This window comes from Scyliorhinus torazame, chromosome 20, assembly GCF_047496885.1.
Source record: "Scyliorhinus torazame isolate Kashiwa2021f chromosome 20, sScyTor2.1, whole genome shotgun sequence".
NCBI lineage: Eukaryota > Metazoa > Chordata > Chondrichthyes > Carcharhiniformes > Scyliorhinidae > Scyliorhinus > Scyliorhinus torazame.
In genome coordinates this window covers 32513501-32534567 of record NC_092726.1, presented here as the reverse complement: position 1 = coordinate 32534567, position 21067 = coordinate 32513501, and the positions used below count along the sequence as shown (strand labels likewise).

The 21067-nt window shown below is 39.2% G+C and overlaps 1 long non-coding RNA gene across 1 annotated transcript; it reads right to left on the bottom strand.

Annotated features, from left to right (window-relative positions):
• Window positions 1–15423: 15423 nt before the first annotated feature.
• Window positions 15424–17452, bottom strand: LOC140397041 (uncharacterized). The gene is made up of 3 exons (XR_011936675.1): window positions 17345–17452; window positions 16729–16860; window positions 15424–15733 (listed from the first exon to the last, which is right to left on the bottom strand). It is a non-coding gene; the product is annotated as an uncharacterized lncRNA (long non-coding RNA).
• Between the last annotated feature and the right edge of the window lie 3615 nt (window positions 17453–21067).

Below are 21067 nucleotides of genomic sequence, written 5' to 3'. Positions count from 1 at the left end.
ATGCTGCCAGAAAAGGTGGTAATATGTGGAATTCAGGGTGAGAGGAGTAGTGTTCAATTATATAAGGTAAGGTTGGAAAGTCCAGTGAAGAGGCGTGAGGTGGTAGTAGGAGTAATAGAGAAACTATCTTGTCCAGGAATACAGTTTATCTCTGGTAATGATACAGCTGAATCGCAGGTGGGACTGATGCCCACGGTGGTTGATAATCCAGTGGAAAATCAGACAACTGAAGTGTTGAAGGATTTTTCCGGATTCTGTAGTTACAAGGTCGCAAAGTCACAGGTTAAGACAGGAGGGGAATTCAGAGAGTGAAGATGAAGTTGAAGTGCAATTATCAGAAAGGATTTTTGATCAGATGATTGACAAAGGTGGAGGATGAGGCGGATATTTTTAGTTCAGGAAAATTGGCAGAGTTACAACAGAAAGGTGTAGAAATAAAACGGATGTATCAGAAACATACACGGAAGAGTGTATAACAGAGTGTTATTACCGTAAAAGTAATGGCTTGATGAGAAGATGGAGACCTTTACATATGCAGGCTGATGAAAAGTGGGCAGAAGTTCATCAAGTAGTATTGCCGTTGGGTATGGAAAGGAGGTGTTGCGAGTTTCACATGAGGTTCCAGTGGGAGGTCATTTGGGAATAAGGAAAACTTAAGCTAAAATACAAAAACAATTTTATTGGCCTGTACGCCAGAAAGATGTAATTAAATGTTGTCAGTCATGTCACACATGTCAAATGATAGGGAAACCTCAAGCAGTGATAAAAGCAGCGCCCTTAATACCCGTTGCAGCATTTGAGGAACCTTTTCCAAGGGTCCTAATTGATTGTGTAGGACAACTTCCTAAAACAAAATGTTGGAATCAATATCTTTTGGCGATAATGGAGGTGTCTACTAGGTTTCCGGAGGCCATCCAGTAATATTACAGCTAAAAAGATTCTGGAGGAATTACTTGAATTATTTACTAGCAATAGACGACCCACAGAAATACAACCGGATCAAGGGTCAAATTTTACCTCCTGATTATTCAAAGAAGTTATGGATAGTTTCGGAATAAAACAATTTAAATCAACTGCGTACCACCCAGAATCGCAGGGAGTATTAGAAAGGTAAATGTCAGAAATTAAAGACAGTGTTGAGGGCTTAGTGTCACGATAATTGAGAGGATTGTGATAAAGAAATTCCATTCGTACTGTTTGCAATTATGGATGCACCTACTGAGTCAACCAAATTTAGTCTTTTGAACTAACCTTTCGTCATGAGGTACGAGGGTCACTTAAATTGAGTAAGGAAAAATTGGTGCGTGAGTAATCAGAAATTACATTATTGGATTACGTGGCAAATTTTAGGGAACTATTAAATAGAGCAGGTCAATTGGCTAGACAACATTTAAAAGTTGCACAAAATGCGATGAAACGGGTAGCGGACAAGAAATCCAAAGTTTGTTGTTTCGCCTGTGGAGATCAAGCTTTAGTATTGTTCCAAGTGGGAGGTGAACTTTTAAAAGCTAGGCTTTGTGGACCATATCAGATTGAAAGGAAATTAAGTGAAATGAATTACGTGGTAACAACACCAGATAAAAGGAAGACTCACCGAGTGTGTCATGTGAATATGCTTAAAAGGTGCTTGGAAAGGGAAGGAGAGAAAAAGGTTTTAATGATTCTAACTCAAAATGACCAACCAAATCCAGATGACTGTGAATTTGACACACCTCAAATTAAATTGGAAAACGGGGATGTTCTTAAAAATTGGGATAAATTGTAGAGTTACCTTCCAGAGGAAAAACGGACTGACCTGAAAGTTATCACATGGGCAAGTTTGTGGACATAAATTGGGAAGTACTAAAATGGCTATACATGATGTAGATGTGGGAAATGCTGTTCCAATCAAACGACATCCATGTAGACTTAATCCTTTAAAATTGGCACAGGTTAACAAAGAGATGGTGATTATGCTTTAAAATGGCATAATTGAAGTGGGTTGCAGCCAATGGAGCTCGCCCATAGTGATGATACCAATACCAGACGGTACCCAACAGTTGTGTGTAGACAATAGAAAGGTTAATGCAGTTACAAGAACGGGCTCTTACCCTATCCCACGTTTGAAGAATTGCATTGAGAAAGTGGGACAATCAGCTTTTATTTCCAAACTGGATTTACTTAAGGGTTGCTGGCAGGTACCTTTATCCGAAAGGGCGAAGGAGATTTCAGCTTTTGTGACTCCAGATGGTATATAACAATTCAAAGTTATGCCATTTGGCATGAAAAACGCCGAACCACGCTTAAATGGTTAACTAACAAAGTTGTTTCAGGATTACCCAATCGTGTGGTATACATCGACGATCTGATAGTTTTCAGCCAGACATGGAAAGAACAGTTGAAACGTCTGATGGAATTATTCGATCGACTTCAGGAGGCGGGTTTGGTGATAAACCTAGCCAAAAGTGAATTTGGAAAAACCCAAGTCACTTTCATTGCGAAGTTTCCGATACCCTCAAACGTAGGGAAATAATGCGATTTCTTGGCATGAGTGAATTTCATTAAACATTTAAGTAAAATTTCATGTTGAAAGTGACTGTCAATCGAGAAGGGCTTCAGTTGAAGGAAGAAGAACACAAATGGACTATATTATTATCCCTGTTTGCGTGTGTTGTTTTTAGAAACGCAAAAGTGTGTTTACTTCGTGCATTTCTTAAAGGATAGTGACAAGGTGAAAAATGAAACCATCTTGAAGTTGATGGTTTATATTTTTTCTTGGGCGGAGGTGTCATGTGAAAGTACCTTTAAGAAATGGGTGTTTAAGAAATGAACCTTTAAGAAACGGGTGTTTATCAGTGATGTCAGAGTATGGGTGGAGCTGGGATGTCTGGCAGCTTTTTACTTTCGTTTTAGGCTGTTTGCTGCAGGGTGTGTTTTAGTTTCAGTGTTGGAGCAGAAGCCAGACAGAGCAGGTGTACTCTTGATCTCTCTGCCATGAAGCGTCTATCTCTTGATCATTTGGTGAAGTCAGAATTATAAAAGTTTTCAGGAGTGACGTTAACCAGATGTGCTTCTGTTAAAGGTTCTGTTTTTTGTAAGTCTTCTGGATGTTAAAAGGACAGCGTAAGCATTACTTAGTGTTGTATTCTTTGGGGGTTGTAGTTGAATTAATGGTTGCTAAGAAGTTCACTGTATGTTTTAAAAAGGTTAACTTAAATTCATAGAATAAACATCGATTTGTTATTTAAAATATATTTTCCATTTCTGCTGTACCACTCCTGTAGAGTGGGCCGTGTGCTCCCCATACCACAGTCTATTAAAAGTTCTGGGTCAGGGGCGTGAGGTGAACTTCATGATACACTTTGGGAATCTCTAAACCCTGGCCCAGAACAAATAAGATTGATGTACTGTAGGCACTATTTAAGTGCATTTGGTTTATTGTAGGACACTGTTTAAATGCGATTGATGTACAGTAGGGCACTGATTAAATGCCTTTGGTTTACTGTAAAGTACTGTTTAAGTGCCTTTGATTTACTGTAGTACACTGTTTAAATACATTTGATTTAATGTCGGGCACTGTTTAATTACCTTCATTTAACTGTCGGGCACTGTTTAAATGTATTTGATTTACTGTAGGGCACTGTTTAAATGCATTTGATTTACTGTAGGGCACTGTTTAAATGCATTTGATTTACTGCAGGGCACTGTTCAATTCCAAGTGATTTTGCATCAGCGCACTGGTTAAATACGTTTGGTTTGCTGTAGGGCACTGATTAAATGCATTTGATTTTCTTCAGAGCACAGTTTAAATGCATTTGCTTTAGTGTCGGGCACTTTTTAAATACATTTGATTTACTGTGGTGCACTGTATAAATGCATTTGATTTACTGCAGTGCACTGGATAAACGTATTTGGTTTATTGTAGGCCGCTGTTTTCATGCATTTTATTTACTCTGGCGCGCGGTTTAATGCATTTGGTTTACTGTAGGGCACTGTTTAAATGCATTTGATTTACTGTAGGGCACTGTTTAAATACATTGGATTTTCTGTCGGGCACTGTTTAAATACATTACATTTTTTGTTGTGCACTGTTGAAATGCATTTGGTTTACTTCAGGGCACTGTTTCCCGTATTTCCCGTACCGACTCCCCGAACAGGCATCGGAATGTGGCGACGAGGGGCATTTCACAGTAACTTCCTTTGAAGCCTACTTATGACAATAAGCGATTTTCATTTCATTTCACTGTTTAAATTTGTCTGATTTACTGTAATGCACTTCAAAGGCATTTGGTTTTTGTTGGGCACTATTTAAAAGCATTTTATTTACCGTAGGGCACTGTTTAAATGCATTTGATTTACTGTAGGGCACTGTTGAAATGTGTTTGATTTACTGCAGGGCACTGTTTAAATACATTTGATTTACTGTCGGGCACTGTTTAAATGCATTTGATTTACTGTAGGGCACTGTTTAAATGCATTTGATTTACTGCAGGGCACTGTTTAAATGCGTTTGATTTACTGCAGGGCACTGTTTAAATGCGTTTGATTTACTGTAGGCCACTGTTTAAAAGCATTTGATTTACTGTAGGGCACTGTTTAAATGCATTTGATTTTCTGCAGGGCACTGTTTAATTCCAAGTGATTTTGCATCAGGGCACTGGTTAAATACGTTTGGTTTGCTGTAGGGCACTGATTAAATGCATTTGATTTTCTTCAGAGCACAGTTTAAATGCATTTGCTTTAGTGTCGGGCACTTTTTAAATACATTTGATTTACTGTGGTGCACTGTATAAATGCATTTGATTTACTGTAGTGCACTGGATAAACGTATTTGGTTTATTGTAGGCCGCTGTTTTCATGCATTTTATTTACTCTGGCGCGCTGTTTAAATGCATTTGGTTTACTGTAGGGCACTGTTTAAATGCATTTGATTTACTGTAGGGCACTGTTTAAATACATTGGATTTTCTGTCGGGCACTGTTTAAATACATTACATGTTTTGTTGTGCACTGTTGAAATGCATTTGGTTTACTTCAGGGCACTGTTTCCCGTATTTCCCGTACCGACTCCCCGAACAGGCATCGGAATGTGGCGACGAGGGGCATTTCACAGTAACTTCCTTTGAAGCCTACTTATGACAATAAGCGATTTTCATTTCATTTCACTGTTTAAATTTGTCTGATTTACTGTAATGCACTTCAAAGGCATTTGGTTTTTGTCGGGCACTATTTAAAAGCATTTGATTTACCGTAGGGCACTGTTTAAATGCATTTGATTTACTGTAGGGCACTGTTGAAATGTGTTTGATTTACTGCAGGGCACTGCTTAAATACATTTGATTTACTGTCGGGCACTGTTTAAATGCATTTGATTTACTGTAGGGCACTGTTTAAATGCGTTTGATTTACTGTAGGGCACTGTTTAAATGCATTTGATTTACTGCAGGGCACTGTTTAAATGCGTTTGATTTACTGCAGGGCACTGTTTAAATGCATTTGATTTACTGCAGGACACTATTTGAATGCATTTGATTTACTGCAGGGCACTGTTTAAATACATTTGATTTACTGTCGGGCACTGTTTAAATGCATTTGATTTACCGGAGGGCACTGTTTAAATGCGTTTGATTTACTGTAGGGCACTGTTTAAATGCATTTGATTTACTGTAGGGCACTGTATAAATGCATTTGATTTACTGCAGGGCACTGTTTAAATGCGTTTGATTTACTGCAGGGCACTGTTTAAATGCGTTTGATTTACTGTAGGCCACTGTTTAAAAGCATTTGATTTACTGTAGGGCACTGTTTAAATGCATTTGATTTTCTGCAGGGCACTGTTTAATTCCAAGTGATTTTGCATCAGGGCACTGGTTAAATACGTTTGGTTTGCTGTAGGGCACTGATTAAATACATTTGATTTTCTTCAGAGCACAGTTTAAATGCATTTGCTTTAGTGTCGGGCACTTTTTAAATACATTTGATTTACTGTGGTGCACTGTATAAATGCATTTGATTTACTGTAGTGCACTGGATAAACGTATTTGGTTTATTGTAGGCCGCTGTTTTCATGCATTTTATTTACTCTGGCGCGCTGTTTAAATGCATTTGGTTTACTGTAGGGCACTGTTTAAATGCATTTGATTTACTGTAGGGCACTGTTTAAATACATTGGATTTTCTGTCGGGCACTGTTTAAATACATTACATGTTTTGTTGTGCACTGTTGAAATGCATTTGGTTTACTTCAGGGCACTGTTTCCCGTATTTCCCGTACCGACTCCCCGAACAGGCATCGGAATGTGGCGACGAGGGGCATTTCACAGTAACTTCCTTTGAAGCCTACTTATGACAATAAGCGATTTTCATTTCATTTCACTGTTTAAATTTGTCTGATTTACTGTAATGCACTTCAAAGGCATTTGGTTTTTGTCGGGCACTATTTAAAAGCATTTGATTTACCGTAGGGCACTGTTTAAATGCATTTGATTTACTGTAGGGCACTGTTGAAATGTGTTTGATTTACTGCAGGGCACTGCTTAAATACATTTGATTTACTGTCGGGCACTGTTTAAATGCATTTGATTTACTGTAGGGCACTGTTTAAATGCGTTTGATTTACTGTAGGGCACTGTTTAAATGCATTTGATTTACTGCAGGGCACTGTTTAAATGCGTTTGATTTACTGCAGGGCACTGTTTAAATGCATTTGATTTACTGCAGGACACTATTTGAATGCATTTGATTTACTGCAGGGCACTGTTTAAATACATTTGATTTACTGTCGGGCACTGTTTAAATGCATTTGATTTACCGGAGGGCACTGTTTAAATGCGTTTGATTTACTGTAGGGCACTGTTTAAATGCGTTTGATTTACTGTAGGACACTGTTTAAAAGCATTTGATTTACTGTAGGGCACTGTTTAAATGCATTTGATTTACTGCAGGGCACTGTTTAAATGCATTTGATTTACTGTAGGGCACTGTTTAAATGCATTTGATTTACTGTAGGACACTGTTTAAAAGCATTTGATTTCCTGCAGGGCACTGTTTAAATGCGTATTATTTACTGTAGGACACTGTTTAAAAGCATTTGATTTACTGTAGGGCACTGTTTAAATGCATTTGATTTACTGCAGGGCACTGTTTAAATGCATTTGATTTACTGTAGGGCACTGTTTAAATGCATTTGATTTACTGTAGGGCACTGTTTAAATGCATTTGATTTACTGCAGGGCACTGTTTAAATACATTTGATTTACTGCAGGGCACTGTTTAAATGCATTTGATTTACTGTAGGGCACTGTTTAAATGCATTTGATTTACTGCAGGGCACTGTTTAAATACATTTGATTTACTGTAGGACACTGTTTAAAAGCATTTGATTTACTGCAGGGCACTGTTTAAATGCGTTTGATTTACTGCAGGACACTGTTTAAACGCGTTTGATTTACTGCAGGGCCCTGTTTAAATGCATTTGATTTACTGTAGGACACTGTTTAAAAGCATTTGATTTACTGCAGGGCACTGTTTAAATGCATTTGATTTACTGTAGGACACTGTTTAAAAGCATTTGATTTACTGCAGGACACTGTTTAAATGCGATTGATTTACTGTAGGACACTGTTTAAAAGCATTTGATTTACTGTAGGGCTCTGTTTAAATGCATTTGATTTACTGCAGCAATCTGTTTAAATGCATTTGATTTACTGCAGGGCACTGTTTAAATACATTTGATTTACTGTCGGGCACTGTTTAAATGCATTTGATTTACCGGAGGGCACTGTTTAAATGCGTTTGATTTACTGGAGGACACTGTTTAAAAGCATTTGATTTACTGCAGGGCACTGTTTAAATGCATTTGATTTACTGTAGGACACTGTTTAAAATCATTTGATTTACTGCAGGACACTGTTTAAATGCATTTGATTTACTGTAGGGCACTGTTTAAATGCATTTGATTTACTGCAGCAATCTGTTTAAATGCATTTGATTTACTGCAGGACACTGTTTAAATACATTTGATTTACTGTCGGGCACTGTTTAAATGCATTTGATTTACCGGAGGGCACTGTTTAAATGCGTTTGATTTACTGTAGGACACTGTTTAAAAGCATTTGATTTCCTGCAGGGCACTGTTTAAATGCGTTTGATTTACTGTAGGACACTGTTTAAAAGCATTTGATTTACTGTAGGGCACTGTTTAAATGCGTTTGATTTACTGCAGGGCACTGTTTAAATGCGTTTGATTTACTCTAGGCCACTGTTTAAAAGCATTTGATTTACTGGAGGGCACTGTTTAAATGCATTTGATTTTCTGCAGGGCACTGTTTAAATGCGTTTGATTTACTGTAGGACACTGTTTAAATGCATTTGATTTACTGTAGGGCACTGTTTAAATGCTTTTGGTTTACTGTAGGGCACTGTTTAAAAGCATTTGATTTACTGTAGGGCACTGTTTAAATGTGTTTTTATTTACTGTAGGACACTGTTTAAATGCGTTTGATTTTCTGTAGGGCACTGTTTAAAAGCATTTTATTTACTGTAGGGCACTGTTTAAATGCATTTGATTTACTGCAGGGCTCTGTTTAAACGCATTTGATTTACTGTAGGGCACTGTTTAAATGCGTTTGATTTACTCTAGGGCACTGTTTAAAAGCATTTGATTTACTATAGGGCACTGTTTAAATGCATTTAATTTACTGCAGGGCACCGTTTAAATGTGTTTGACTTACTGTAGGACAATGTTTAAATACATTGAATTTACTCGGGGGCACTGTTTAAATGCATTTGATTTTCTGCAGGGCCCTGTTTAACTATCTTTGATTTACTGTCGGACACTGTTTAAATACATTTTATTTACTGGAGGGTACGTAGATCACTGTTCAAACGCATTTGGGTTACGGTAGGGCACTGTTTGAATGCATTTGAGTTACTGTAGGACACTGTTTCAATGCATTTGAGTTACTGCAGGACACTGTTTAAATGCTTTTTATTTACTGTAGGGTTCTGTTTAAATGCATTTGACTTAACGTAGGGCACTGTTTAAATGCATTTGGGTTACGGTAGGGCACTGTTTAAATGCATCTGATTTGCTGCAGGACACTGTTTAAATAAATCTGATTTACAGTAGAGCACTGTTTCAAGACATTTGATTTAGAGTCGAGCACTGTTTAAATGCATTTAATTTACTCTAGGACCCTCTTTAAGTACATTTGAATTCCTGTAATGCGCTGTTAATGCTATTTGTTTACTGTCAGGCACTGTTTAAAGGCATTTGATTTCCAATTGGGCACTGTTTAAATGCACTTCATTTCCTGTAGGACACTGTTTAAATACATTAGATTTAGTGACGGGCACTGTTTAACTGCCTCAGTTAACTGTCGGGCACTGTTTAAATGTATATGATTTACTGTAGGGCACTTTTTAAATGCATTTGATTTACTTCAGGGCACTGTTTAAATCCAAGTGATTTTACATTAGGGCACTGGTTAAATACGTTTGGCTTGCTGTAGGGCCCTGATTAAATGCATTTGCTTTAGTGTCGGGCACTTTTTTAATACATTTGATTTACTGTGGTGCACTGTATAAATGTATTTGGTTGACTGTAGGGCACTGTTTAAATGCATTTGATTTACTGTAGTGCACTGGATAAACGTATTTGGTTTATTGTAGGCCACTGTTGAAATGCATTTATTTCCACTGAGGCGCTGTTTAACTGCATTTGATTGACTGCAGGGCACTTTCTAAATGCATTTGATTGAGTGTGGGCCACTGTTCAACTGCATTTGTGTTGTGCATGGCACTGTTTAAGCACATTTAATTTACTGTGGGGCACAGTTGAAATGCATTTGGTTTACTGCAGGGCACTGTAAATGCATTTGATTTACTATAAAACACTGTTTAAAAACAATTGGTTCACTGCATGGAACTGTTTAAATGTGATTTATTTACTTTGAGGCACGGTTTATATGCGATTGAAAAACTGTAGGGCACTATTTAAGAGCATTTGGTTTACTGGAGGGCACTTTGTAAATGCGATTGATATACTGTAGGTCACTGTTTAAATGCATTTTATTTGCTATAGGGCGCTGTTTAAATGTATTTGACTTTCCGCAGGGCACTGTTTAAATACATTTGATTTTCTGCATGGCGCTGTTTAAATGCATTTGACTTACTGTAGGGCACTGTTTAAATGCATTTGGTTTATCTTAGGGCACTGTTTAAATACATTTGATTTTTTGTTGTGCACTGTTGAATGCATTTGGTTTACTTCAGGGCACTGTTTTCCGTATTTCCCGTACCGACTCCCCGAACAGGCATCGGAATGTGGCGACGAGGGGCTTTTCACAGTAACTTCCTTTGAAGCCTACTTATGACAATAAGCGATTTTCATTTCATTTCACTGTTTAAATTTGTCTGATTTACTGTAAGACACTTCAAGGGCATTTGGTTTTTGCCGGGCACTATTTAAAACCATTTGACTTACTGTAGGACACTGTTTAAATGTGTTTGACTTACTGTAGGACACTGTTTCAATACATTGGATTTACTCGGGGGCACTGTTCAAATGCATTTGATTTTCTGTAGGGCACTGCTTCAGTGCATTTTATTTACAGTAGGACACTGTTTAAATGCATTTGATTTACTGTAGGGCACTGCTTCAGTGCATTTTATTTACAGTAGGACACTGTTTAAATGCATTTGAGTTACTGCAGGACACTGTTTAAATGCATTTTCTTTACTGTAGGGTTCTGGTTAAATTCATTTGACTTAACGTAGGGCACTGTTTAAATGCATTTGGGTTACGGTAGGGCACTGTTTAAACGCATCTGATTTGCTGTAGGACACTGTTTAAATACGTTTGATTTACTGGAGGGCACTGTTTAAATAAATTTGATTTACAGTAGAGAACTGTTTCAAGACATTTGATTTAGAGTCGAGCACTGTTTAAATGCATTTAATTTACTCTAGGACCCTCTTTAAGTACATTTGAATTCCTGTAATGCGCTGTTAATGCTATTTGTTTACTGTAAGGCACTGTTTAAAGGCATTTGGTTTCCAATTGGGCACTGTTTAAATGCACTTCATTTCCTGTAGGACACTGTTTAAATACATTAGATTTAGTGACGGGCACTGTTTAACTGCCTCAGTTAACTGTCGGGCACTGTTTAAATGTATATGAGTTGCTATAGGGCACTTATTAAATGCATTTGATTTACTTCAGGGCACTGTTTAAATCCAAGTGATTTTACATTAGGGCACTGGTTAAATATGTTTGGCTTGCTGTAGGGCCCTGATTAAATGCATTTGCTTTAGTGTCGGGCACTTTTTTAATACATTTGATTTACTGTGGTGCACTGTATAAATGTATTTGGTTGACTGTAGGGCACTGTTTAAATGCTTTTGATTTACTGTAGGGCACTGTTTAAATGCATTTGATTTACTGTAGTGCACTGGATAAACGTATTTGGTTTATTGTAGGCCACTGTTGAAATGCATTTATTTACTCTGAGGCGCTGTTTAACTGCATTTGATTGACTGCAGGGCACTGTTTAAATACATTTGATTTTTTGTTGTGCACTGTTGAATGCATTTGGTTTACTTCAGGGCACTGTTTTCCGTATTTCCCGTAACGACTCCCTGAACAGGCATTGGAATGTGGCGACGAGGGGCTTTTCACAGTAACTTCCTTTGAAGCCTACGTATGACAATAAGCGATTTTCATTTTATTTCACTGTTTAAATTTGTTTGATTTACTGGAAGACACTTCAAGGGCATTTGGTTTTTGTCGGGCACTATTTAAAAGCCCTTGATTTACTGTAGGGTACTGTTTAAATGTGTTTGACTTACTGTAGGACACTGTTTAAATGTGTTTGACTTACTGTAGGACACTGTTTAAATACATTGGATTTACTCGGGGGCACTGTTCAAATGCATTTGATTTTCTGCAGGGCCCTGTTTAACTATCTTTGATTTACTGTCGGGCACTGTTTAAATACATTTTATTTACTGGAGGGTCCAGTTTAAATGCATTTGATTTGACGTAGATCACTGTTCAAACGCATTTGGGTTACGGTAGGGCACTGTTTAAATGCATTTGATTTACTGTAGGGCACTGCTTCAGTGCATTTTATTTACAGTAGGACACTGTTTAAATGCATTTGAGTTACTGCAGGACACTGTTTAAATGCATTTTCTTTACTGCAGGGTTCTGTTTAAATGCATTTGACTTAACGTAGGGCACTGTTTAAATGCATTTGGGTTACGGTAGGGCACTGTTTAAATGCATCTGATTTGCTGTAGGACACTGTTTAAATACGTTTGATTTACTGGAGGGCACTGTTTAAATAAATTTAATTTACAGTAGAGCACTGTTTAAATGCATTTAATTTACTTCAGGACCCTCTTTAAGTACATTTGAATTCCTGTAATGCGCTGTTAATGCGATTTGTTTACTGTCAGGCACTGTTTAAAGGCATTTGGTTCACTGTAGCGCACTATTTTAAAGCATTTGATTTTCTGTAGCGCACTGTTTAAATGCCTTTGATTTACTGTCGAGCACTGTTTAAAAGCATTTTCTTTAATGTAGCGCATTGTTCAAATTCATTTGGTTTCCATTTGGGCACTGTTTAAATGCACTTGATTTCCTATAGGACACTGTTTAAATACATTAGATTTAGTGACGGGCACTGTTTAACTGCCTTTAGTTTACTGTTGGACGCTGTTTAAATGCATTTGATTTTCTGTAGGGTACTTTAACAGCATTTTATTTACTGTAGGGTACTGTTTAAATGCATTAGATTTAGTGACAGGCACTGTTTAACTGTCTTTAGTTTACTGTTGGACGCTGTTTAAATGCATTTGATTTTCAGTAGGGCACTTTAAATGCATTTTATTTACTGTAGGGCACTGTTTAAATGCATTTGCTTTCGTGTCGGGCACCGTTGAAATACATTTGATTTACTGTAGCGCACTGTTTAAATGCATTTGATTTAATATACAGCACTGTTTAAATACATTTGGTTTACTGTCGGGAACTGTTTAAATGTGATTGATTTACTTTAGGGTACGGTATAAATACATTTGAGTTACTGTAGGGCACTGTTTAAATACATTTGATTCACTGTAGGTGCACTGTTTAAATGCACTTGATTTATGTCGGGTACTGTTTAAATACATTTTGTTTGCTGGAGGACACGGTTTAAATGTAATGATTTACTGGAGGGCCCTGTTCAAATGCCTTTCGTTTACTTTAGGGCACTGTTTATAAGGAAAAAGAATAAAGACACGTACAGCACAGGAACAGACCCTTTGGCCACCCAATCCCGTGCCGACCATCCTGCCCGGCTAAACTACAATCTTCTACACTTTCTGGGTCCGTATCCATATATTCCCATCCTATTCACGTATTTGTCAAGATGCCCCTTAAATATCACCTCCTCCGGCAGCGAGTTCCAGGCACCCACTACCCTCTGCGTAAAAAACATGCCTCGTACATCTACTCTGTACCTTGCCCCTCGCACCTTAAACCTATGCCCCCTAGTAATTGACCCCTCTACCCTGGGAAAAAGCCTCTGACTAGCCACTATGTCTTTGACCCTCCTCATAGCTAATGCCCTCCATAGCAGGCAACATTCTGGTAAATCTCTTCTGCACCCCCTCTAAAGCCTCCACACCCTTCTGGTAGTGTGGCGACCAGAATTGGACACTATACTCCAAGTGTGGCCTAACTAAGGTTCTATACAGCTGCAACATGACTTGCCAATTCTTTTACTCAATGCCTCGGCCAATGAAGGCAAGCATGCCGTATGCCTTCTTGACTACCTTCTTCGCCTGTGTTGCCCCTTTCAGTGACCTGTGTACCTGTACACCTAGATCTCTCTGACTTTCAATACTCTTGAGGGTTCTACCTATCACTGTATATTCACTACCTGCATTAGACCTTCCAAAATGCCTGACCTCACATTTGTCCGGAATAAACTCCATCTGCCATCTCTCCGCCCAATCTCCAAACAATCTAAATCCTGCTGTATCCTCTGACAGTCCTCATCGCTATCCGCAATTCCACAAACCTTTGTGTCGTCTGCAAACGTACTAATCTGACCAGTTACATTTTCCTCCAAATCATTTCCTGCAAACAGCAAAGGTCCCAGCACTGATCCCTGCGGAACACCACTAGTCACAGCCCTGCAATTAGAAAAGCATCCTTCCATTGCTATTCTCTGCCTTCTATGACCTAGCCAGTTCTATATCCACCTTGCCAGCTCACCCGTGTGACTTCACCTTTTGTACTAGTCTGCCATGAGGGACCTTGTCAAAGGCCTTACTGAAGTCCATATAGACAACATCCACTGCCCTACCTTCACCAATCATCTTTGTGACCTCCTTGAAAAACTCTATCAATTTAGTGAGACACGACCTCTCCTTCACAAAACCATGCTGCCTCTCACTAACACGTCCATTTGCTTCCAAATGGGCAGCACGGTGGCATTGTGGACAGCACAATTGCTTCACAGTTCCAGGGTCCCAGGTTCGATTCCGGCTTGGGTCACTGTCTGTGCGGAGTCTGCACATCCTCCCCGTGTGTGCGCGGGTTTCCTCCGGGTGCTCTGGTTTGCTCCCACAGTCCAAAGATGTGCAGGTTAGGTGGATTGGCCATGATAAATTGCCCTTAGTGTCCAAAATTGCCCTTAGTGTTGGGTGGGGTTACTGGGTTATGGGGATAGGGTGGAGGTGTTGACCTTGGGTAGGGTGCTCTTTCCAAGAGCCGGTGCAGACTCGATGATTCGCATGGCCTCCTTCTGCACTGTAAATTCTATGATAATCAAATGTGAGCAGATCCTGTCTCGAAGAATTCTCTCCAGCACTGGGTGATACTGGGTGATACTGCCGATGATCTCTTGAGTGGGGCAACACTAATGGAAATGAATATACAAATTGGGGAATTGAAGTGAGAAAACTACGTTAAATTCTGATTACAGCCTTCAGGACCCGATTGTCAGGGGCAGTGCTGGAATGAATGTGTGGGACTTTGCTGCTGGGAGAATGCAGTGATCGCTGTTCCTCGAATACATGATGTACGGGCTCAATAACTGGGCAGTAAGATGTCTAACAACACCAGGTTAAAGTCCAAGAGATTTGTTTCGAATTACTAGCTTTCGGAGTGCAGCTCCTTCACCTGAGAAAGGAGCTGAGGTCCGAAAGCTAGTAATTCGAAACAAATCTGTTGGACTTTTATCTGGTGTTGTAAGACGTCTTACTGTGCTCACCCCAGTCCAACGCCGGCATCTCCACATCATCAATAACTGGAGATAAAACAGAGAAATAATGCATTTATCACTCCTAATCTTAATGTAATGGTGCAAGAGTGAGGGATTTTACCAAATGGTCTTCCAATACACCTGACATGAAACAGCATCAGTTATTTAATTATAATGCCGGTTCGGTTCCACAATGCACTGCGATTTAACACAGCTTTAACATGGGCAGTGCAATACTGGATATACATTCTATTTTGTTTTTCATTCCTAAAGAGACAGAATGCAGATTCTTTCACACAAAATAAGGAGAGAAATGTGATTCTAAGAAACACAACAGGAAGTAATCTCTCATTCAGTCAAATACAATATTGATATCGGGCAGCAAAGCATAATCAAAGCGATGACATTTTGGAAAAGTTCTGATGTCTTCCATCAGATTTAATGTAGAATCATATATCTGTGGACGTCACCTCAGGGATGTGGAGTTGACTATTATCTGAGATGGGTGAAAAGAAAGAAGAGATCATCGAAAGAAATCACATCTACATGTTTTCTCTTTCGTAACATTTCAAGTGCAACTGGCTTTTTAAAATTCTATCAAAAACATTCTCCGTTTTTTCTCTCATAAACTCTCACTCAGTGAACCGTGGGAATAGTCCAGGAGACCCAAAATTATACGGGACACGGAACGCCCCAGCAGCGCGCCACATACAGAGGGAAATGGAACTAACCATCACCGTTTAACAGTGCAATGCAGATTTGTAAACTTTAGATGTAAACGGTCACTGCCCAATGATGGTAGAACCCCCCGGCCTGTGACACAGATAACATTGGTATTGTGAGAAGGTGTGGAAGGAACCGATAACGCTGGGTCAATGAGGATATGACTGTTGTACACTGTGGGGATGAGCATACTTCAGTTAAACATTGGGCTGAAAGTTAGATGTTTTCTTTAAATTATTTGCATTTGCGACATGAACAATTGCAAATCCCACTTTGTTCCATGATCGATTAGAATAACTTCAATCCAGAGAGAGTCAATTCCTCACAAGAAGGTTGGTGACTGAGGGAATAACCAGAGCTGATAATCTATTGGGAACGCAGTCGCAACAGAAGACAGCAAGAGGGACGTGGAAAAGTACAGGGGTGTCATCAAACATCCAAGCAAATTGAAACATGCGCGATGACCAATGGAAGGACCTGGAATTTGAAAGCCCAATAATGTAGAAGGGTCACCCCCAATGGCATGAAGCACATCAAGAGACTTCGTGGAAATGCGCAAAGCCGAACTTGAGTTGTGAAAAGTTGATGATCCTCCTGTTAAACAACCTGTTTTCCCAGCCCATCAAGCTGCCCCAGATGTAGCAAAATCTGCAGGTCGTCCATTGGGCTCATCGTTCATCCTAGAGCCTATCTCAGCGGAGCTGGAGAAAATCATCGACGGAAGCGAGCGATTCTCAAAGAAACAGAAGAATCAAAGGATTATCTTACCCAGAGTGTGGATATCACCGCTGAACTTTCCCAATGTAATGCGATCATCAGACCCAGGATCCTGCAGCATGTGTCCACTCTGGGCGTCAATGGTTTCAGTCTCAGCATCGTCATAGTCGGCAGAAACAGGAGCTGAGAGGCACAGGTGTTTGCAGTTGAAGTTACTTACGTCCAAAGGACAGTTAGAATGATATACTTTAATCATTCTCTCCCAAGTAATACCGGGGCAGGAAAGTAGATCGATTACGGTATGATGTCATTGAGTTTGAGTGGAGAGAATTATTGGGCCAGCTTGTGCGGCAGTATTTTCAATTTTAGTTTAAATTCATACTGTTCCCAGAAAATGTACATCCCACCAACCTGCAAACATTTCACAGCCTCCATAGGCTTGTGTAGAATCACAAGGAAACGTTTATTTTTAATTAATTTATTTTATTGGGAGAAATGATAAGACGTTGTTTCAGACTCAAGCAGTTTAGATGTTTCGGTTACTGAAATCATTGTGCAAGACCTGAGATCCTTGAATCTCTCATTTAATAGTTGATCTGTTTTGGTATTTCAGATATTACAGAGTGAAGATCTGAAACGAGATGGTGGAAAGTAAATTTCTACATACCCTGCATATTTGAGCATTCATCTTCAGGATATGCGGATCCAGGATCAGTGTCACCCAAACTGTGACTGCTGTAATATTCAATCTGGTTGAGAGTGTTAATCGTTGCAGAATCTGCTAAACAGAAAGTGATTGGTTAATGGATCAGTTGTTTGTGGTGGAGTCATCATAAAGTCATCACGACACATAATATTTCAACCAATCAGAGGCGAGGTATCAATAACTTCACCATCATTGTGACAATGTCCTGGAATTGATACATGACTCCACTTTGGAAGAACATTCAACTTTGGGAGATCAGGCGAAGAAACTGCACAAACTTTTCAGGACAACTATACAGAGGAACATAGAGAGACATAGAAATATGGAACGTAGGAGCAGGAGTGGGTCATTCGGCCCTTCTAATTCGTTCTGGAAATCATCATATGTGTTTTGGGCTCAATTACTTTTTGTAGTAGCAAATTACACAATATCATATCCAAGTGAAGGAAGTAATCCTGATTGCATTTTATAGGTTTCAGATAGATGCCACAAACGCTCTGCATTCTTCTGAACTCAAGCGTAAATTATCGTGAAGGACTCACTATTTCCTCATATGTCGGACCCACCATTATAGGGATCCATCTGGTAAATATTCGTTGCACTCCCTTTATGGCAAAAACAAATCACCCCTCAGATAAGGTGACCAAAACTGTACAATATTCCTGGTGTGGTCTCACGAAGGCACTTTATAATTGCACCATGACATCCTGTTCTTCTACTTTTATGGCCAGCAAACCAGTTGCCTTCTGTTCCACCTGCTGTACCTGCAGGATTACCTTCAGCGACTGGTGTGAGAAGACACCCGGGTCTCGTTGCACAAACCCCTCTCTCAATTTATAACCAATCAGATGATATTCTGTCTTCTTACTTTTGCCGCCAATCTCACATTTATCCACATAACACTGCATATTCCCTGAATTTTCCCACTCAGCTCGGCCAAATCACACTGAAACATCTTTGTATCCATCCTCCTTATAGCTCACCCTCTCACCCAGCGTGTGTCATCTGAAGTGTTGGGCATATTGCATTCTTTAAATCATTAATGTATATTGTGAACAGCTTGGGTCCCAGCACTGAAACATGCAATACCTCAATGACTGCCATTCTGATTTTTAAAAAAAATCCCTACTCTTCTGCTTCTTTTCTGCCAAACAAAATTCCATCCATCTTAATATCCTCCCCCTAATCGTTTGCGTTTCAATGTCACTTGCTAATAATCGGGTGAGGGTCATTGTAGAAAGCCTTCTGAAAGTCTAGGTAAACCAGGCCCACTGTCCCACCTTGTATATTCTACTGATTATATGCTCAAATAATTCCAGTCGTACTCATAAGCATGTTTTCCTTTTCGTAAGTCCATGATGACTCTGCACGATTTTATCACTGTTTTATAAGTGGCCTGCTGTTTGGTTTTTCATAATGACTCTAGAATTGTCCCCACTACTGACGTTAGGTGTACTGATCTATCATTTCCCATTTTCACTCACCCTCTCCTTCTGGATAATGGGATTACATGAGCTATCCTCCAATAATTAATTACAAAGTGCAAATCATCATAAAAGATGACGCACAATGCATCAACAAGATCTAGCGCCACGTTGGTAAGTAGCCTGGAATGTATATTATCAAGTCCTGATATTTATCGGCCTTCACTGTCATCAGTTTCCTATCTCCACTTCCTTACTAATACTGAGTTTCTGCAGTAAACCCTGTGTTCCAGAAAATGACTGGTTTGTTATTTATGTCCATCAGGTGGACAATAAATGTCACTTCTGTCATCTAACAGTTCCGTCCGTTCGGATAGTTAATGTGTCAGATATCCCAGTGGATTAAATAATATAAGCCATAATCCGTGAGGTCTGCATCAGCCGTTGGGTGTTTGATACAGAACCGCTTCCCCTCCCACAATAATTCCCTCTGTTTCAATATCACTGACGGTAAATACATCAGAAGTGGATTTAGATCGTGGAACCCGCGGGCAATGGTTCAGGGTGGAGCCAGAATGCGCCAAATGCGATCATTTTGCTTCCTTTCTGTTCATCCATTCTGGATAAACAGCACCCCTCAATACTGTTCACGCTCTTGTACATTGTGATCAGCCCTCCCCTTAACTGTCCTTGCACTTTCGTAATATCCTCTTCAGATCCATACAATCTACTCCAATTCCATCCAACCAGAGTTCGATTGGCTTTGATCTTCATTCTTCTACCTTCCAGTTATACCTGGTTAAAAATAAACTTTTATAAAAGCAACATACTGCGGATGCTGAAAATCAAATTATGTCACAGTCAGATGGTCTGGCAGGAAGAGTCACATGGTCTCAACGTGTTGGATTTGTTGGTCTCTCCCAAAATCCTGCCACACCTGCTGACTTTGTCCGGAAATGTCTGTTTTCCCGGTGTTAGAAATGAACATTTGTGTTTTATTTGGTTTTAGTTGACCTTTTTACTTTACATCAGATTTCTACCTTTGTGTTCTTAATCCCTTTTAGAAAGTATGCCATTTAAATTATTCTTAATTTAATACATGACATGGTGCCTTTTCTCACAAAGTTTTCATTTATGTTAGTTACTTATGTGAAAATTAATTTTCCAATCGTATATCTATTCTATCAAGTCAGTACATCTCCGCCTACCACAATTTGAGACCATCGTTAAAATGTAGTTTTGACTCCAAACTCAAAGTTGATCCAACAAATTACAAACAACATTCATCTTAGCGCCTATTCATGCAGAGCACATTCCTAACCTCCTTCCGTCTATATGGATGCATTTATTCCCAGAATTTAGTCCTTCGATCACTACCAACTGGGACTAATTCTTCTGCTTGCCACGTGACTTCATACTCATGAAATAACCACTTGTTTTTCGTGTTTTTCATGATCAGCAGGTTTTAAACTCTTTGCAGCTAAAGATGTACAATTAAAATTAGTCGCTGTTACAATATGGGAACACAGCAGTCAATTTGTGAGTTGCAATATACCACGGACATCACAGCATTTCAACAAAAAGAACATGTCACCTGATTGTGTGAATTTGCGACAGGGGTCATTATTGGTCAGGACAAAACGGCAAACCCTCAAGACTTCTTCAGCGTGGTCAATTGATACTTTATACTCAGAATAGAGGACATGATGTTCCTCTCTTCACTAGCTCCAATGAAAGCTGACATCCGAAGATGCACAGCTCCCCGCTCAGCAATGCACCGCAGTGCCAGACTTCATTTATCTGTCCAAGTTATGGGGTGGAACCTTAACCTGAAAACGTCTGACTCAGAGGCCACATTGCACCTACTTATCACCTAGCTGACAGCTGTGCTCTGGTCTCATTCATTAGTGTATTAGGTGCTAACTTCTCGCTTAATATTAGACACCAAGATTTACAGTGTAAACCATATCTGCTCCGGCGCCTTTAAAACAATTCAGTGTTGTTGATTATCTGAGAGGTCCTATTTGAAAGATGCGCTGACCGTTCTAATATTCTTTTATTTGTATTGATTTTCTTCCCTCCTTTAGTCGGAATTTTCCTCTCGATAATGTTCAGCGGATTGATGTTTATTTTCCGAGATATTCTTCTCATCCTTTATTAGTAATATAATTTAGTAATATTATTTATTAGTAATATCCCTAGCTTTCCGCTAGGAACCTGACATTACACCTTTAGTCATGACTAGTAAATAACTGCAGTA